This window comes from Protopterus annectens, chromosome 7.part0 (assembly GCF_019279795.1).
Source record: "Protopterus annectens isolate FY-2018-M chromosome 7.part0, PAN1.0, whole genome shotgun sequence".
In the NCBI taxonomy this organism is placed as follows: domain Eukaryota; kingdom Metazoa; phylum Chordata; order Ceratodontiformes; family Protopteridae; genus Protopterus; species Protopterus annectens.
In genome coordinates this window covers 648,764,707-648,785,318 of record NC_056739.1, presented here as the reverse complement: position 1 = coordinate 648,785,318, position 20,612 = coordinate 648,764,707, and the positions used below count along the sequence as shown (strand labels likewise).

The 20,612-nt window shown below is 44.8% G+C and overlaps 1 protein-coding gene across 2 annotated transcripts in view; it reads left to right on the top strand.

The window, feature by feature from the left end:
* The window catches only part of PEAK1 (pseudopodium enriched atypical kinase 1), a 1,072,364-nt gene that overhangs the window by 944,470 nt on the left and 107,282 nt on the right, over positions 1-20,612 (top strand). The window lies entirely within an intron of this gene.

Here is a 20,612-nt window from a genome sequence, read left to right as displayed (position 1 = left end):
CTTCCTCTCGGGGCTTCGGCTCAGATGAGCTCGGCTCCTATCTTGGGCTCGGAGCCCAGGGTTTCGGTGCAGGAGGATCGGATAGTACTCTCGGGTCTGTCCACTCCTCCTCGTCTGAGCCATGGTGCCTTCGATGCTATGAGGAGAGTTTTGTCTCCAAAGACAACGTCAGCATCGGTTCAGCTTTCCCTCTCCACTCAAGCACCAGTGTCTGATTCTTCATCTACCGATCCCTCCAAGCGTAGAGACCCCAAGCCTCAAGTACACCCACAGGGCGTCCCCTGCTCTTCTGAGACCTCTCCAGATCCCCCCACTGAGGAGGTGCCCAGGAAGAGACTGTGCAAGAGGAGGCACTTAGACTCCCCACAGGAGTCTTTGACATCTGACACAGACTTAGATGAGTCAGAAGGGTCCCCTCGACCCCCCTCTTGCAGAGATACTAGAGATCCTTAGTCAGAGGGGCAATTGGCAGTCCAAGACCCCTACTGAGGATGAGTCCGTGCTATTGAAGGCTTTTGGGTCTCAACCTTCCACTTCTTGGGTGTCTCCGCCTTACGACGAGCTCATGGAACTGATCTCTCGTAAGGCATGGGAGTCATCAGAGGCCATGGAACCTGTCCCTCGTAGACCCAGTAAATTCATATCTGCCCCAGTGGACAAGCTTTTTCTGTCAAAAGGAGTGCCTATTGATGCCATGGTGGTAGCTGCAGCCACTGAAAAGGAAGTATCTGAGACATGCTCTTCTATCCATCCCCCTAACAGAGATTCTAGTGTGATGGATAGATATGGGAAGCGCATGTTTAGTTCAGCGACTTTTTCTCTGCGATCTCTGAACTACCTAACCCATTTTACAAGACTACAGACCTCCTGAAAGAGCAAGGAGATACTCTCCAGGGTACGGTAGCTGCAGGAGTGGCCAACAAAGTTAACGCCCAGCTCGCTACCCTAAACTCAGTGGTGAACTCATCCATGCATCTCATATCCTATGCAGTTGATGGTTCGAGTAGGGCCGCTAGTTCGGGCATTGCTCTTCGAAGACAATCCTGGATGCGTCTCTGTTCCTTTGCGGAACCCTTTAAGTCTTCTTTTATTAATACCCCATTCAGTGGCTCATCACTGTTTGGGCCCAAAGTAAAGGAAGATTTAACCAGGTATGAGCAGGAAGGCAAGACCTTATCTGCCGTTGGGGTCCATTTTTCGACCCCAACTTGGCCCTACCCCAAGGACCCTAGGGGAGGAAAAATGTGGTTCCGAAAAACTCAGGCAGTCTTTCAGGACACACGTGGAGAAAACCCCCTCTAGAGGCAGAGGAGGGGGTTATAACGGAAGATGCCACCCACATGGCAGAAGGGGTCCGCAACAACAGGTTGACAGGGGTCAGTTCTCCGGTCAGTCCTACCAGCGCCCCTGAAAGGGGGCCCAACTGTTCAGCTCTGGAGGCAGTCAGGAGTTGCTTGTCTTTGTACCCAGAAGCCTGGCTAAACATAACATTGGATACTTGGGTACAAAGCATCATTTCCAGAGGATATTTCATACCGTTCTTTACCCCTCCCATTCCTGCAAAGAAAATCCCGGATGTTCCACCCAATCTCAGGGAACAAGCAATTATAGAGGTCCGCAGATTGCTAGAAAAAAGAGTCATCCAACCAGTCCCAGCAGACCAAGTCGGATTCAGAACTTACTCAAGATTCTTTTTGGTACCAAATAAAACAGGGGACTGGAGACCTATCTTGGGCATCAACAGACTCCACCAGTTCGTAAAGAAAGAAAAGTTTTGAATGGTCACGCTTCAGTCCATTCTTCCCTTCTTAGGGAAAGGCATTTGGATGTGCTCCATAGATCTCAAGGACGTGTGCTATCACATAAAGATGAACAGATGCTCCAGAGATCATCTGCGCTTCCGGCTGGGAGCCCTGCCCTTTGGTCTCACTACAGCCCCCAGAGTGTTCACCAAATGCATGGCAGTGGTCACGGCTCACCTGAGACGTCTAGGATTCCAGGTGTTTCCATACCTAGACGATTGGCTCCTCACCGCTACCACCAGGCATCAATTGACTCAGACAACACAATACACTCTGACACTCTGCCATCAGCTAGGCATTGCAATCAACTTCGAAAAGTCTGCCTTATCGCCATCGCAGCATATAGTTTTTATAGGAGCAGAGTTAGATACCTCAACTACCACTCTACGTCTCCCTTTCGAAAGAGTCTCTCTTCTCCGCCAAAACCTCAGCTCACTGGTGTCAAAAAACTACAGCAGCGGAGGTATTGAAAGTACTAGGTTTGATGGCGGCAGTAATCCTGGCTATACCACTCGCAAGGATGCATATGCGAATTCTTCAATGGCTCCTCTTCGCTCAGTGGTCTTACCAGAAACTACCAATGCACCACATGATTCTTATCACGGATTCTTGAAGGAGAGACCTTCGGTGGTGGTTGACGTCTCTTCATGTCACAATCGGAAGACCCTTTGTCCCCCCCCCCCGTAACCACTTTGACCACGGACGCTTCCCTTTTTTTTGGGGGGGGGCGGCATTTTCAGGGAAAGACTGCCCAAGGCACATGGACAGATAAAGAATCACATCTGCATATCTGTGTTCTAGAGTTGAGAGCGGTACTTCTGGCGTTGCAGTACTTTCAGGACTCTCTCCCTCTAGGGACTATTGCAATTCAGACCGACAACATGTCCGTAGTCTGGTACTTGAACAAGCAGGGTGGAACCAAGTCTTACCCCCTTTGTCGAGAAGCCCTCGGGGTCTGGCAATGGGCTGTATCGTCCCAGCGTTTTCTGTTAGCAACGCACATCCCAGGGAAATCCAACGTGATAGCAGACAAGCTAAGCAGGGCAATATTACCCCCTCATGAATGGTCTCTCAAACAACAGGTTGCGGAGTTGAATTTCCACACATGGGACCAGCCTTGCTGCGACCTTTTTGCCAGCCACGTCAATTCAAATTGCAGAAGCTACTTTGCCCTAATACCACTTCCCGGTCACCCCCCGAGAGACGCACTTTTACACGATTGGCCCCCGGGTCATCTCTATGCATTTCCACCCTTCCCATTAATACCCAGATTTTTACAGAAAGCAAAATCGCTGGGGAGGACTGTTATACTCATAGCCCCCTATTGGCCTCAACAGATTTGGTTTCCGTTTCTCCACCATCATCTGTTGGAAGATCTATGGATCCTGGACCCAGTTCCGGACCTTCTGACTCACCCGTCAGGGGATCTTCATCCTTCTCTGCAGTCCCTGAAACTGACTGCTTGGCGAATCCACTCCCCCTAATTGCCAGGCTTCATTCAATTTCAGAAGATACAAGACAGATTATCTTATCTTCTCACAAGCCATCTACCAGGAAATTATATGGCAGTAAATGGAAAAGGTTCTCAATTTGGGCCAACGCGCAGAACATTGACCCTTTCCGAGCTCCGCTATCTTCGATCCTAGAAATTCTAACAAAGATTTTTAAGGAAGGGGCAGCAGCTGCTACAGTTCGAGTTCAGTTAGCTGCTATCTCAAACTTTCATTTTGGTCTTGGCGGCTCAAATATCATGAGCCATAAATTATCTAAAACCTTCCTTAAAGGCGATGTCCTTCAAGGATGCATCTGCAGTCCTTACAAATGGGTTGTCCTGTCGTCAGGCAGCCCTTCGGTCGGCCGGATTCCAAAGTCTGGGTCTGGCCTCGGCTGGTGTCGCACTTCACCCGACGTCATAGCTGCAGTTATTCGGGTATAAAGGCATCAGCCGACGCCATTTTCCTCAGTCTTTCTTGCCGCGTGGCGCCCGAAGCAGAAGCTGTTCGCAAGTGCCGGTCGGTCAGAACCAGAGATTACTACTCCGAAGACTTCTAAAAAGCTAAGTACCCCCGTTGGGGACTCTTTCTTGCCTCAGCCGATGTCAGAAAAAGTGAATAACTGTTTAACTTGTGGGAAACAAATACCTCATAAAGATTTCCACTCTTACTGCTTACCTTGTTTAGGCCCAGCCCACGACGTAGCAGCTTGTCTAGCCTGTGCTTCTTTTAACCGACGGACGCTTAGACGTCGGTCGGAATTTGCTGAGGAGTTTTTCGACTCCGATTTTGCTTACATTATGCCGTCGGATCCTCCGACTACGCAAATATCTAAAAAGCGCAAGGAAAAGGACCGACACTCGCGGTCTGCAGTTTTGGCCGAAACCGCGGTTAGGCCAACCGCGAGTGTCTCGGTTTCGGCTGAAACTGAGCAAGCGGTTCTTCCTTCAGCCGAAAACTTACCTCCTACTGAGGCCTCTTCCAACCTGGTGGAATCGGCTTCTGAAATCCCTCCTGCTCTTGCAGTTTCTCAGGAATTATCTGACACTATCTTCTTGGATATCTCTACCCCTGCGTGGAGCTGCTAGGCCACCTGCATCCATGTCCATTAAGGCCTTTGCCAGGGCTAAAGCAGCTAAAACTACTAAATCTGTGCCTGCTAAGACCCCCTCTCACAGGCCTAGCTCTAGTTCTCAAATGCTTAGTCTAGCAGAGGATCTCATTTCTTTAATCCGGGGATCCCAATCTCACCCAGACAGGGCCTCTCACCCACCTCCAGAGAAGAGGCCTAGAGCAGAGCCCCTGAGCCAGTTTCTACAGATGATTCCTCTGATGATTCAGATAATACAAACCCTCCAGAGGCTTCTTTCTCCCTTATGAAGACTCTGATGCTGAAGAGTCCATTCCTTCTGCCTCTCCGCCTGAGGAATTTTCCTTTGGGGAAACCTTGCATGCTATGAGGGAACAATTTCAGTGGCAGGGCCAGGATTTTTCAGACTCTAGAAAAAGGCTTAGGACTTTTCTGCATTTACCACAACATAGGCCTTTAGCCATACCTCCAGTTCTCTCTGTTGTAGATGATGCATTTAATGATGCTTGTACTGCTCCTGACTCACTACCTCCGGCCCCTGCTAAGCCCGACAGGTACTACAGGGTCCCGGACACGCATTACCATTTGTATAAGGCTCCTTTTGCAGATCCCGAGACTATCTCCCAGGGTCCTAAGGCTGTAGCAGCTACCTCTGCCAAAACCCTCCCTCTGAAAGGGAATCCAGGTCCTTAGAGATGGGGTAAAAAAGTTTACACTTCTGCTACTCTTTCAGCTAGGGCATTGAACTGTCAATTCCACATGATCCAGTATCAAGAATTTATGCTAGACCACTTAACCAAAAAGCTGTCCTCGGATGAACCATTAGACAAAAAATCTGTTCAGGAAATGGTACATAACATTCAGCAAGTCAGTAACCATTCTTTAAAATGCGGCTATGATGCACTGGAGGCTTCCTTTAGATCAGCCATGACTGGCACAGTTATCAGAAGGCATGCATGGTTAAAAGAGCAGGCCTTACCAGACCATGTTAAATCAAAACTACTGGATGCTCCCATGGACAAGATCAATTTGTTTGGCTCTCCTGCACAACAGGTGCTGAAGAAGATGGAAGAGAAGGCAAAATCTGTCCAAACAGTGAAAGATTTCTTACAGGTCCAGCCTCCAAGGTTTAGCAGGAATTGGCCCTCCAAGAATTGGTCCTTTCCAGACACCTCCAGAGCTCAGAGAGGCAGGAATAGGCGTTCAAGAGGCAGAAGTCAATCCAGGGGTGCCTACAGGGGACGCCAGTGGCAGGGCAACAACCAGCGAGGTACAGCCACAGATACAGCCACCACCACTACTACAGGACAATCACAGTGACTTGGCTCTAGCACCGCCTACCAGGGAACAACTAGAAGCACCCTTGGGCGGGAAGCTAGCTTTATTTTCAGTAAATTGGCATTACATCACAAGAGACAAGTGGATTTTGCAGACAGTAGACCAAGGTTACAGGTTTCACTTCCATACTCTACCAGGGAAGAGAGGAATGCCAAACCTACCTCCAAATCAAAAGGCAGAAGCTCTAAAACAAATAACTCAATTATTAAGGATGAGAGCTGTGGAAGAGGTACCATCTATGGAGCAAGGACAGGGATTTTACTACAGACTCTTCCTGGTGCCAAGAAAAGAAAGCAAATGGAGACCTATTCTCGACCTGTCCGCTTTAAACACATTCCTCATTGTACCAAAATTCAAAATGCTGACCCTACAGCAGCTTCTTCCCATGCTGGGCAAGGAGTCTTGGCTGGTAACTCTAGATCTCAAGGAGGCATACCTGCACGTCCCCATACGACCAAATTGCAGAAGATACCTCAGATTTCTTGCAGGATCAGAGCATTATCAATTCTCAGCATTGCCCTTTGGCTTATCTACTGCGCCCAGAGTGTTCACGAAATGCCTGGCATCAGTAATTGCTCATTGCAGGCTTCAGGGAATCCAAATCTACCCTTACCTGCACGACTGCCTGATACAAGCGGACAACAAAAACAAGTTAACAAAAGACTTGAAAAGGGTCATTTACCTACTACAAGCCCTGGGATACACAGTCAATATAAAAAAGTCAAGGCTGATACCATCCCAAAGGATAACCTTCTTGGGTGCACAGCTGAACACATCGAAACAAATGGCATTCCTAACAGTAGAAAAACAGGAGCAACTCCCTCTCTACTTCTTGGCATTAACAAAGCAGAACCATCTAACAGCAAGAAAAGTCCTGCAAGCCTTGGGTTTCATGGCATCCTGCATAATATTGGTTCCACATGCCAGACTGCATATGAGAAACTTACAGTGGTACCTAAGGAATTTATGGTCTCAGCACAAGCACAGCCTAGAAACCCAAATTCCAATAATTCCATGCCTAAAGCAAGAATTCCAATGGTGGGCTCAAGCCTGTCAATCAAACAAAGGATTGCCCTTCCACAACACTCAACCAAGCCAAACCATCACAACGGACGCCTCAGACCTCGGTTGGGGGGCCCACATGCTGGACAAATGCATACAAGGTTTATGGACTCAGGACCAGCTGCACCTACACATAAATCAAAAGGAAATGCTGGCAGTAAAACTGGCAATTCAGACATTCAGACCATTTCTTTGACAAGGTCAACTGCTGATAAGGACAGACAACACCACAGTTATGTGGTACATCAACAAACAGGGAGGCACACATTCGTACCCTCTATGCCGGATGGCAATGGACCTCTGGAATGTGGCCCTGAGTTACAACATTCAGTTACAAGCAATTTTTGTGCCAGGAAAAGAAAACATTCTAGCAGACATACTAAGCAGGACAACCACGGATGCCCACGAATGGATGCTGCATCCGGACATCTTCAAAACCATTACAAGAGAATGGGGGCTCCCACAAATAGACTTACTTGCATCCCCACACAATCACCAACTAAGGAAATTCTGCACAAGGACGTACCACCCACTTGCTTGGAAGGTGGACTCTCTATCTTTCAGTTGGAAGAACCTGACAGCATATGCATTCCCACCACTTCCTTTGATGCACAAGGTGCTATTGAAGATCAAAGAGGACCGTCCAAGGATCATTCTGATAGCTCCAGACTGGCCAAGACAACATTGGTACCCATTACTGAGGAGCATGTCTCGGGAACAAATATGGCCCCTACCCCTTGTTCCCTTGCTGTTAACGCAGAACAACTACAACACCCTGCATCCAAACCTGAAAACACTACAGCTGACTGCCTGGAACATTGCATAAGAACAAATAAACCAAATTTATCCCAAAGGGTTAAAGACATTATTTTGGAGTCTCGCAGACCCTCAACAAGGAAAAATTATTCAGCAAAATGGAAAAGATATTCCATTTGGAGTAATGCTAAAGGAGAAAATGTGTCACTGGTAAACATAGCTAACATCCTGGAATACTTGGCAGAGCTCTTCCACAAAGGCCTGTCCTATTCTTCCATTAAGATTCATGCATCAGCTATTTCAGCAGAATACGACTTGGATCCTCCAGTCTTCTCACATCCTCTGCTCAGGCAGTTTCTGAGAGGAATTAAAAATGTAAAACCACCTAGGAAGCCACCATTGCCAGCATGGGACTTGAACTTTGTGCTAGAAAAATTGACACTCCCTCCTTTTGAACCAGCAGCAACAGCAGAATTACAATACTTATCATGGAAAACTGCTTTCCTTCTGGCAATCACTTCAGCAAGAAGGATATCTGAGCTACAGGCATTAATGGCAGTACAGCCCTTCCTGATCTTCCATCAAGATAGAGTGTCCATGCGAACAAATCCTACTTTTATGCCTAAGGTGGTCTCCAGAGTATCTTTGAATCAGGCTATCCACCTACCTACATTCTTCCCCAACCCACAGAACAGGGGAGAAAGACTGTTGCATACCCTGGATGTGCATAGACAATTACGCTACTACCTGGACAGGACCAAGGGCAATAGAAAAACTGACCAGCTACTGGTAGCATATGCAACAGGAATGGAAGGAAAAGCAATTTCAAAACAGACAATCTCTAAGTGGATAGGAAATTGCATTAGATTTTGTTACTCCTACCATGGGAAGAAGACTCCAGAAAACATCAGGCCTCACTCTACAAGGGCTACAGCCACTACCACAGCTTTTCTACGAGGAGTGGCTACCAAAGACATTTTAGAGGCTGCTACTTGGAGCTCCATGCATACATTTGCCAAGCATTATAATTTACCTTTATACTCTAGATCCCGAGCAGGTTTTGCCACTGCTGTTTTGCAAGGGATCCTAACTACACCATAATTTCATTTCTCCTCCTCCCCCAGTTTGGCTATGGTATTCTACCCATTTGTAAGGACTGCAGATGCATCCTTGAAGGACATAGTACAGTTTTGTACCTACCATAAATGTAGATGTCCGATAGGAATGCATCTGCAGTCAGGATTACCCACCCTCCTTCCCCTCTGTGGTACTCCTAGGGTATCTGCCCATCTTGTAGCTAGCTGGGGGAATCTATTATGGTGTATTTGTTTGTATATATGTACATACATGCTTATTTTTGTTTGCTCTCTACTATTTGGAATCATTTGCTTTTATCCAAATTTTGCCTTCCTAGAGGGCACCTGGCATCTGGGGCAAGAAACACTGAGGAAAATGGCGTCGGCTGATGCCTTTATACCCGAATAACTGCAGGTATGATGTCGGGTGAAGTGCGACACCAGCCGAGGCCAGACCCAGACTTTGGAATCCGGCTGACCGAAGGGCTGCCTGACGACAGGACAACCCATTTGTAAGGACTGCAGATGCATTCCTATCGGACATCTACATTTATGGTAGGTACAAAACTGTACTTTCTTCATATGAGACCCCTGATCAAAATTCCCTTTTCGTCCTGGAATTTAAACCTTATGCTGTCTCAAATTATTCTTCCCTCTTTTGAACCAGCATCTTCTTGTGATTTAAAATTTTTATCTTGGAAAACAATATTTCTTGTGGCCATTGCGTCTGCCCGCTGAGTGTCAGAACTTCAAGCATTGTCTATCAGACCACCCTACATGATCTTCCATGCTGATAGAGTATCTTTCAGAACAACCCCCTCATTTTTACCTAAAGTCTGTTCTGAGTCAAATATCAATCAGGTCATTGAATTGCCAGTCTTTTTCCCCGATCACTCTAGCAAATTGGAATATATGCTGCATAAACTTGATGTTCACAGACAGCTCAGATTGTATCTTGACAGAACGAAGGATATTAGGAAATCAGACCAACTTTTTGTATCCTTCGCGGAAGCAAGAAAAGGCAATCCAGTGGCTAAAACAACTTTATCTAAATTGTTATCCGATTGTATATCCTTTGTTTATAAGAATGTGAGCATACCTTTAACGCACAAACCGAAAGCTGATTCTACCAGAGCTGTCTCTACCTCTTCTGCTTTTCAAGCTAGATTTTGCCCTTGACAATGTGTGTGCTGCAGCCACTTGGTCTAAGCCTCATACCTTTATCACACATTACAAAGTAGATAGGGCTTCAAGAGACAGGTCTTCTTTTGGTTCTACGGTTCTGAAGAACATACTCCCATGAGCCACCCAAGGTTGAGGGTGCTAGGGACGCTATCCATCAGTGAGAATAAACGGCAAGATGTCCTTCATGGATGCATCTGCAGTCATAACAAGTGGGGTTGTCCTGTCGTCAGGCAGCCCTTCAGTCGGCCGGATTCCAAAGTCCGGGTCCGGCTTCGGCTGATGTCGCACTCCACCCGACGTCATCTCTGTTGGTCTTCGGGTATAAAGGCATCAGCCGACGCCATTTTCCTCAGTCTTTCTAAGCAGAAGCTGTTCGCAAGTGCCGGTCGGTCGGATCCAGAGATTACTTCACCGAATACTTGAAGACTTACTCTTTCTTGCCTCAGCCGATGTCAGAAAAAGTTAACAATTGTTTAAACTGTGGGAAACAAATACCTCATAAAGATTTCCACTCTTACTGTCTGCCTTGTTTAGGCCCAGCCCACGACGTAGCAGCCTGTTCGCCTGTGCTTCTTTCAACCGACGACGCTTAGGCGCCGGTCGGAGTTTGCAGAACAGTTTTGGTTCTGATTTTGTGACATTATGCCGCCGGATCCTCCGACTACCCAATCTAGCAAAACGCAAAGATAAAGACCGACATCGCGGTCCGCGGTTTCGCGAAACCACGGTCAAGCAAATCAAGTGTCTCGGTTTCGCCGAAACCGAAAACTGAACAAAGTACAGCTGAACCTATTCCTACAACTGAGGCCCCTGCTACAACTCTTGAAACGACTTCACAAATTTTACCCACTACGGTGGTTGACTTATCAGACACCATCCCTTGGATGTTTCTACCCCAGCACGTGGTGCTGCTAGGCCTCCAGCAGCCATGTCCATTAAGGCCTTCGCCAGGGCTAAAGCAGCCAAGACTACTAAAACAGTGCCTGTTAAACCACCCACATCCAGGCCCTCTTCTAGTTCTCAAATGCTTACTTTGGCAGAAGATTTAATTTCTTTAATTAGAGGATCTCAATCTCACCCAGACAGGGCCTCTCAGCCCCAGAGAAGAGACCTAGGGCAGAGCCCCCGAGCCAGTGTCCTCTGATGATTCTGCTGATGAATCAGACATAACTGACCAGCCAGAGGCTCCCTTCTCCAATTTTGAAGATTCTGATGCTGAAGAATCCATCCCAGCTGCTTCCCCACCAGAAGAATTCTCCTTTGGGGAAACCTTGCATGCCATGCGAGAACAGTTCCAATGGCAGCAACAGGATTTTTCAGACTCCAGAAAAGACTTAGGACTTTTCTGCACCTCCCACAGCACAGGCCCTTAGCTATACCCCTGTTCTCTCTGTGGTGGATGATGCTTTCAATGATGTTTGCTCCGCTCCAGATTCTTTACCCCAGCCCCTGCCAAACCAGACAGATTTTACAGGGTGCCAGATACTCATCACCACCTTTACAAGGCTCCACTTGCAGACCCAGAAACTATATCCCAGGGCCCCAAGGCAGTAGCCACCATAGCTAAAACCCTATTCCTTCTGAAAGGGAAGCAAGGTCATTAGACAGATGGGGTAAAAGGTCTACACTTCAGCTACTCTCTCAGCTAGAGCTTTAAACTGTCAGTTTCACATGATACAATACCAAGAGTTTATGCTGGATCAGTTAACTAAAAACTAACCACTGATGAATCTCTTGATAAGAAATATGTATTAGAGATGGTAAATAACATACAACAGGTTAGCAACCATTCCTTAAAATGTGGCTATGATGCACTGGAGGCTTCATTTAGATCAGCCATGACAGGCACAGTGATAAGAAGGCATGCATGGCTAAAGGAACAAGCTTTGCCGGATCATGTTAAAGCTAAGTTGCTAGATGCTCCTATGGACAAGACAAGTTTGTTTGGTACATCTGCCCAGCAGGTTATGAAGAAAATGGAAGAAAAGGCAAAATCTGTTCAAACTGTTAAAGATTTCTTGCAGGTTCAACCCCAAGGTTTAGCAGGAACTGGCCTGCCAAAATTGGTCCTTTCCTGACTCCACAAAATTTCAAAGGGGCAGGAATAGACGTTCCAGAGGCAGAAACCAATCCAGAGGAGGTGCCTACAGAGGAAGACAGTGGCAAGGTAACAACAGAGGCACAGACACAGCCACTGCCACTACATCAACACAACCACAGTGACTTAACCTAAATCCGCCTACCAGGGAACAAATAGCAGCTCCTCTAGGCGGAAAGTTAACCTTATTTTCAAAGAACTGGCACTACATAACAAAGGACAAGTGGATTTTACAAACCATAGATCAAGGTTACGGTTTCACTTCCACACTTTTCCAGTCAAAAGAGGAATGCCAAATCTACCTCCAAATCAAAAACAGAGGCTCTACAGATAATGGAGCTAGCAAACATGAGAGCTGTGGAAAGAGTGCCAACAGCAGAGCAAGGAAAGGGTTCTACTCCAGACTATTCCTAGTTCCAAGAAAGGAAAAAGTTGGAGACCAATTCTCGACCTGTCCACCTTAAATACATACATCATTGTCCCAAAATTCAAAATGTTGACCCTACAGCAACTTCTTCCCATGCTGGGCAAGGAGTCTTGGCTGGTAACTCTAGATCTCAAGGAGGCATACCTGCCCCCATTCGACCAATCTGCAGAAGATACCTCAGATTTCTTGCAGGATCAGAGCACTATCAATTCTCAGCATTGCCTTTTGGCTTATCTACTGCCCAGAGTATTCACAAAATGCCTGGCATCAGTAATCGCCATTCCAGACTTCAGGGAATTCAAATTTACCCATACCTGGACGACTGCCTGCTACAAGGGGACAACAAAAGCAAGCTGACAACAGACTTACAAAGGGTCATTTACTTGCTACAAGCACTGGGATACACAGTCAATTTACAAAAGTCAAGGCTGATACCATCCCAAACAAGGACATTCTAATTGGACACAGTAAAACAAATGGCATTCCTGACTACAAAAAACAAAAAGAACTCCCTCTATACTTCTTGGCACTAACAAAACTGAACAAGTTAACAGCAAGAAAAGTACTGCAGGCCTTGGGCTTCCTGGCATCATGCATAATCTTGGTTCCATTTGCCAGATTACATATGAGAAAACTACAGTGGTACCTAAAGAATTTATGGTCCCAACACAGACACAGTCTAGAAACAGAAATCCCACTAATTCCATGCTTAAAACAGGAGTTCCTATGGTGGGCTCAGGCATGCCAGTCAAACCCAGGCCTACCCGCAGATGTCAAGCAAGCCAGACCATCACAACAGGCGCTTCAGACCTAGGATGGGGGCCCACATGCTGGACAAATGCGTGCAAGGATTGTGGACACAGGATCAACTTCAACTGCACATCAACCTAAAGGAAATGCTGGCAGTAAAACTGGCAATCCAAAAGTTCAAACCATTTCTCAAAGAGGGCCAGTTGATGATAAGGACAGACAACACCACAGTCATGTGGTACATCAACAAACAGGAGGCACTCATTCATACCCCTATGCAGAATGACCTTGAGCTGTGGACCCTGGCACTCAGCTACAACATCCAGTTACAGGCAATATTTGTACCAGGAAAGACAATACACTAGCAGACATATTAAGCAGAACCACCCGGATTGGAAGCTCCACCTGGACATCTTCAAGACCATCTCAAAGAAATGGGGAATGCCACAGATAGACCTATTAGCATCACCTCTCAATCACCAGCTCAAAAATTCTGCACAAGGACATTCCACCCATTAGCATGGAAAGTGGATTCGCTCTCTTTCAACTGGAAAGGCCTAACAGCATATGCATTCCGCCTCTTCCTTTGATACACAAGGTACTACTGAAAATCAAGGAAGAGCGTCCAAGGATTATCCTGATAGCTCCAAACTGGCCAAGACAACACTGGTACCCACTACTGAGGAGCATGTCTCGGAACAATATGTGGACAATTCCTGATGCCTTTGATGTTAATGCAGAACAACTACAGCATCATACATCCAAACCTAAAACCTTGCAACTGACTGCATGGAACATCACATAACAGCAGCTATTCCAGAACTTTCCCAAAGAGTTAAAGACATTATTCTTGAAGCACGCAGACCTTCAACAAGAAGGAACTATGCTGGAAAATGGAAAAGGTTTGTCATCTGAAGAGGAAAAGATGTGTCAAACATAGATATGCCTAACATTCTGGAGTATCTGGCGAACTTCTTCATTCAGGCCTGTCCTACTCCTCCATCAAGATACATGCATCAGCTATTTCAGCAGAATACAGCTTTGATACACCTCTTTTTCTTTGCTCAGGCAATTCCTCAGAGGAATCAAGAATGTAAAACCTCCAAGGAAACCACCATTACCAGCTTGGGATTTAAACTTTGTGCTAGAAAAGTTGACACTAGCACCCTTTGAACCAGCAGCAACAGCAGACCTACAACACCTGTCATGGAAAACTGCCTTCCTACTGGCAATTACTTCAGCAAGGAGGGTTTCAGAACTACAGGCCTTAATGGCAGTGCAACCCTTCCTAATCTTCCACCAAGATAGAGTGTCCATGAGGACTAATCCTACATTTATGCCTAAGGTGGTATCCAGAGTGTCTTTAAACCAGGCAATCCACCTACCTACCTTCTTTCCCAACCCACAAAACAGAGGGGAAAGAATACTGCATACCTTGGATGTACATAGACAGCTACGCTACTACTTGGACAGAACAAAAAATAGCAGAAAGACTGACCAACTTTTGTAGCCTATGCAACAGGAAGGGAAGGAAAAGCTATTTCCAAACAGACAATCTCCAAATGGATAGGAAATTGCATACGATTCTGTTACTCCTTCCATGGAAAACCAATTCCACAGAACATAAGACCTCATTCTACAAGGGCAACAGCCACTACCACAGCCTTCTTACGAGGAGTGGCAACCAAAGACATTATTGGGCTACTTGGACCTCCGTGCATACATTTGCCAAACATTATAATTTGCCTCTATATTCCAGATCGAGCAGGGTTTGCCACTGCTGTACTGCAAGGGATCCTAAACACACCATAATCTACTTTTATCCTCCTCCCTAGTTGGCTATGGTATTCTACCCACTTGTTATGACTGCAGATGCATCCATGAAGGACATAGTACAGTTTTGTACCTACCATAAATGTAGATGTCGAACTGGATAGCATCTGCAGTCCTCCCTCCTTCCCCTCTGTGGTACTCCTAGGGTGTTTACCCTTCTAATAGCTAGCTGTTGGGGGGGAGTCTTTTATGGTGTATTTGTTTGTGTATATGTACATACATGCTTATTGTTGTGTTTACCTCTATCTATTTGGAAACATTGGCATCTATCCAAATTTTAGCCTGCAAGAGGGCTACTGGCATCTGGGGCAAGAAACACTGAGGAAAATGGCGTCGGCTGATGCCTTTATACCCGAAGACCAACAGAGATGACGTCGGGTGGAGTGCGACATCAGCCGAAGCCGGACCCGGACTTTGGAATCCGGCCGACTGAAGGGCTGCCTGACGACAGGACAACCCCACTTGTTATGACTGCAGATGCTATCCAGTTCGGACATCTACATTTATGGTAGGTACAAAACTGTACTATTTAACAACTTCACATGTAGAAGTTATGTACTTACCATAATGTTCCATGTGAGTTGTTTATCTCACCTTTATTCTCACGTCCCTCCCTCCTTCCCCCACCAGGCTGACTGCTGACTTAGAGGCTAGTATCATCCTGGTTATTCAATATTTCTTCTTCCCTTTTGGGAAGTGTTCTTCGTGGATACATATAAGAGGGTATGTATATGTTGTATATATGTGTATATATATATATATATATATATATATATATATATATATATATATATATATATATATATATACTGTTATTCGCAGCAAACAATATCTGAGGTAATTCCAGCACTGCATTGTGGGATAAGGGGCTTGGTCTCGAGCTGCTGGCAAACCTTGAGCTTGCTATCGGCCGTGTCAGAGCCAAGGATCGGCTCCGAACCCATCAGTGAGAATAAAGGCGAGATAAACAACTCACATTGAACATTATGGTAAGTACATAACTTCTATTTTTTTTTTTTTTAAGTAGTTGTCAGTCATAACTAAACTAACTCAGTGAAGAAGTCTGATATATTTTATACACTCAGGAACTGATATTGAAGGTTGAATATATCTGAACTAGCTGCTGTTGTGTTGGAGAGGTAGTCACAGTGCAAACTAAGTAAAGTAAAAATTCAAAATTTTGTGTTAACTAATAATATATTTAAAACTAATTTGTTGTTCTGGACTGCTGGTTTGGTTTATGTTTATGTTATTTAAAGAAGGCTGAAGACAAGTGCAGCCTGCCACACTCAGTGTTATTTTTCTAAAAGAATATTGTATTTTAGTTTTGCACAAGTTCCTATACAAATGTACATAAAGCACTACTATTATTGTTCTTATTTTGTGTTTCATGATCATATTTTGGTTGCGTGTTCTTCAGTTTGCGTTTAAAAGTTGGTATCCCACAATCCCATTGGAGTGGGTGGGGTTATATAATTATGCACGCAAATTTTATGTTAATCAGCATACAGATTTGTATGCATTTTTCTTGGGGTTTGTCCAGATTTTTGATGTTTCCAGGTTGAGCAGTATGCCAACCACTCCTTTCTGTGTACGGAGTCTTCCCCTACTAGTTACCTATCCTTAACTTTCCTACAACCTCTCTTCTAGGCCCAACTTTTGCCTCCTCCTTAACTACTGACCCTCCTTACTGACATGTCTTTTTCAGTCCAAGCCTTTCTTCTGCTGCTTCCCCTTCTCCTCCTATACACTCTTACTTCATATAACTCTCACCTATCTCCAACTTACTTTCATCCTGCAAATACTAATGCCAATGTCTTGTTTCCCTGTCTGCTCATCTGTCTTTCCTCTAAATACTATCCTCTCCAGAATCAAAATACTCCCTTCACCACCACCTCTTTAGAAACTAAAATAAAGCACCTACTTTACAAACAACATTTTCTCCCCACGTCTCTACTACTATCTGGTGACATTCACCCCCCCCCCAGTCAATAAAGCTAACTCCCCCAACCAACCCTACAATACTCCTCCAAAAAAGCAAGTATCTTTTTACTCCATGAATCTTAGAAGCATCCAAAACAAAACTAGTGAATTCCATGCCTGGATGGCTAACCACACCCCTGATATAGTCACCCTGACTGAAACCTGGCTGAAGCCACAAAACCGTGACAGCGATATCCTCCCCCTTCGATATAATATTCTTAGACTAGATAGGCAAAAGAAAAAAGGAGTGGAGTGGCCATTGTATATTCAGAACATCTTACTCCTTCAAGTCTAAACCAACCCTGTCCCTCCTTCTCACCTGCTGAACTCCTGACATCTAACTTTAAACTTAACAGTTACACTGCTATCACATTTGTAGCTATCTGTATTCCCCCGAGATAACATTACCCTTCTAGAAAACATTCTCTCTTACCTTTCTCAGAGCATCCACAATGAAACTATTCTGCTTTGGGATGTAAATATTAACTGGCTTAACTCTTCAGGAAATGGTTTTAGCCAAATGTACCTTGTAAATTAGGAGACTGCATGGCTCCATTTCATTTCTTTTCTCACCATTTTTTTTTAGTTTGGATCTCAATGGTGAATGATGCTCCTGTCAGGAATTCCTCCACTCAGCAGGGTTAGACTGTCATGTGGAAACTGTTTTTGGTCTGGGCAGAGTCATTAAGCTTGCAGGTGATCCAAATTCACCTCACGCACCTGTCATATGTAGGCTTCACTAATGCCACAGTCAAAGTACACATGCCAAATGTCTGTGTGTATTGTGACCTTTGTGGACCAACCAGGAGGGTATTGTTATTGATTAACTGATGTACTAAAAATGCATCTGTTCTTCTCCATTCAATTTTGGATCTCTGCAACTATAGCCATCACATATAATGCACCTACTTCCAGATGCTAACTGTTCATGGTCTCAGTCTCGTACTGTTTCAGTCTGTTTGGGGTGGTATGGCTGGATATGATGGATGTGTTTTAGTACATTGCTATTCAGAGTCCACGCAGGAGTTTTCTATCATTTTCTCTGGATGGGCATCAATTCTATTAACCAGTTTTGCCATTTGAGCTTCCATCATTGTCCAAATTGTTTATCACACTATTGACCATGAAGGCTGAAGCTTTGCTGGGAAAAGAAACTCCATGTTTACCCTACCTGCATGACTGCCTACCAGCAGCCTTATTCAGGGACTCCCTGGAAGCCTACCTTCTTTGTTATGACTAGAAGTTAGTAGGAGAATTAAGGCTGTTAGCTGTTATGAGTTGTTTGTAGTCATGGGTAAAGGATTTGATTCCCACCACCTTCTTTTACCTACTGTGTGATTGAGTAAGTCATTTAATGAGACTTGTTTCCCGAGTCCCCATTGAATAGGCACAGCTGTAGTCACTGTGCTTACCTGTTTAACAAATGACTATCTTTGTGCTCCATTGGTTGCATTTCCTGTCTTAAAAGTATTACTTTCAGTAGTCTTGGATAACTCTATAGTGCCAGCTATTCCTTCCCTGGTAGCTCATGAGTCCTGGCTGTGTAGGTGAGGATGCAGATAAGTTTGACCCTGTTGCATCTTTTAAAGTTGATGGTCACAACACAATTTGTCCGTCTGTACAGTATTGGATGTAAATGTTGCATTGGACTGTGGATGTATCAGTAGATGCAGAGTCATCACACAATCCAAGATTGTTTTCTGGAATCTGACCCTTTGCTGGCTTTGGAAATAGTGGACAGTACCCACCAACCTTTTAATGAGCCCTGCTTCCATGCTGCAGACCTGTCCGGAGTTTGCTTCACTGACAGCTTAGGGAAGTCAGTCACCTTTGCTGCTGTGCTGTTCAAGGTTTATGGTCCTTGTCACACACTCTGGCAGGGGCCACCACATCAACCATTTGTGAGCAGTCACTAGTCATGAAGACGTTGCAAACAAAACCGCTTCCAGGTGCACCACTTATTTGGCCAGATAACCAGTCTGTTTGGTATGTGAACAAACAATGGCACTTGCAGCCCAACTCTGTATACTGGGTTATGGTACTATCTGGTGCTGGGACAGTAAAATCCCCTGTCTGTGGCTGGGACAATGACTGACTTTACCTGAGTGAGTGGCTAGTGATGTATAGTCTTCACTGCTGTCAAATTTCTCAGCTGGTGGTTCATATGCAGTCAGTGTTGCTAGGAAGCATTCCATTCCATTCTGCAGGCCAGTACCTTCAAGTGAAAACAGTTCTTCCTTTGGACACCTGTACTGCTCCAGTCAGTCATCTGTCAGGTGATCCTGCTCTATCTCGGACACCTGTATGATCTGTTTTGTAGCTACTCCTTGATCAAGATGCATATGTCAAGTATTCCTGCCGGTTATAACCTTATGGAGGTCAGGCACCAGCTGGTCTAATAATGTCTTTCATAAAGATCGATTATCCATTATTACTAACCCACACCCCCCAAATTGGTTTTAAAATTGCCCATAAATTATCCCCATCATCTCCCATGTTTTACTTGGCTGAAACTATTAAAGGAGGAATCCCTCCCTCACAATGTTGATGTGCTAGTGTTTTTAATTGAAATGGATGCAGAAGTTTAAGATAACTATTTGTTGTCTTCAGTTCCTTAAAGGAAATGCAGAAAAAAAACAAGCAGTCCCTTTTTGAGTGGGTTGGCTACTGCATTCTCTTTTAACGTCTGAAGGCTAACCATCTATTGAAGAAATGCTGTAGTCAGTGGCCATTCCACTCAAGGCATGGTGGCTAGCAGTGCTTGCTTCAGGAATGTCTCCACTGCTGACATGTATGCTAGCCATTGTTGTGAAATCACTGGATGATTTTGGATTTCAATGACTTGGTTTTCTGAGCTTTGACCCTTAGGCTGTTCTCTTGCTGCTTCCACGTCAGAGGTTTACTGTTTAGAATTAAATCCAGTCATAGTACTCATCAAGCAGGGTCCTCTATTGCCAAGTATAGTAGACAGTCTTATTTCACCTGATATACAAAAGGACCCTACTTGATTGATTACAAGTACCCCCTGCCATGTCCCTGTGCATAAGTAGCTTGTTGGAGTCCCCATGTAAGCTGTGTAAGTGTGTGCATGTATACTAATAATTGTAGTGCAGATGTCAGATCTTCACTGTTCCTCAGTGCATGGTTTGCTCTAGGTTTGGCATAAACTGTCAATCTTGGGAGTGAACATATCTATACAGTTAGGTTATATTATGGTGTGTATTGGCACCTGGTCTTAAAATACCCATAGCATGGGGTCTTCTAAGAAAATTGCTGAATTAGGATTGTTGAGAAAGATGAGCCTAATTATAGGCCCTATCATGAAAAGTCTCCTGGTAAAATCATGTCTATTTTCTGTACCTGATGCTGTCAGAGCTGATGCATTACTTTGGTTCCTTCTTTTAATATTTTGCTTTTTATATTGATGCCCAGCAGTTGATTGCCATCACACTGTTTGTTATAGTTCTCAGATGGCGACTAGCGTTTATTTCAGAGTGCTCGTGTCTCTTATACAGTAACATAAAATAGTTTGTACATTTACTACAGTTATAAATAACTTTATACACTATGTATAAAAGGAATGTTTCACTTAAACTGAATGCTTTGCTTTTTGCATATTGTTTTTAACTATTGTGTTTATGTGCCTAAAGTTCAGTTACACATTTTAAATGCTGTAGCATATTTTGTCACAAATAATTTTTAAGTGATATACTTGCCCT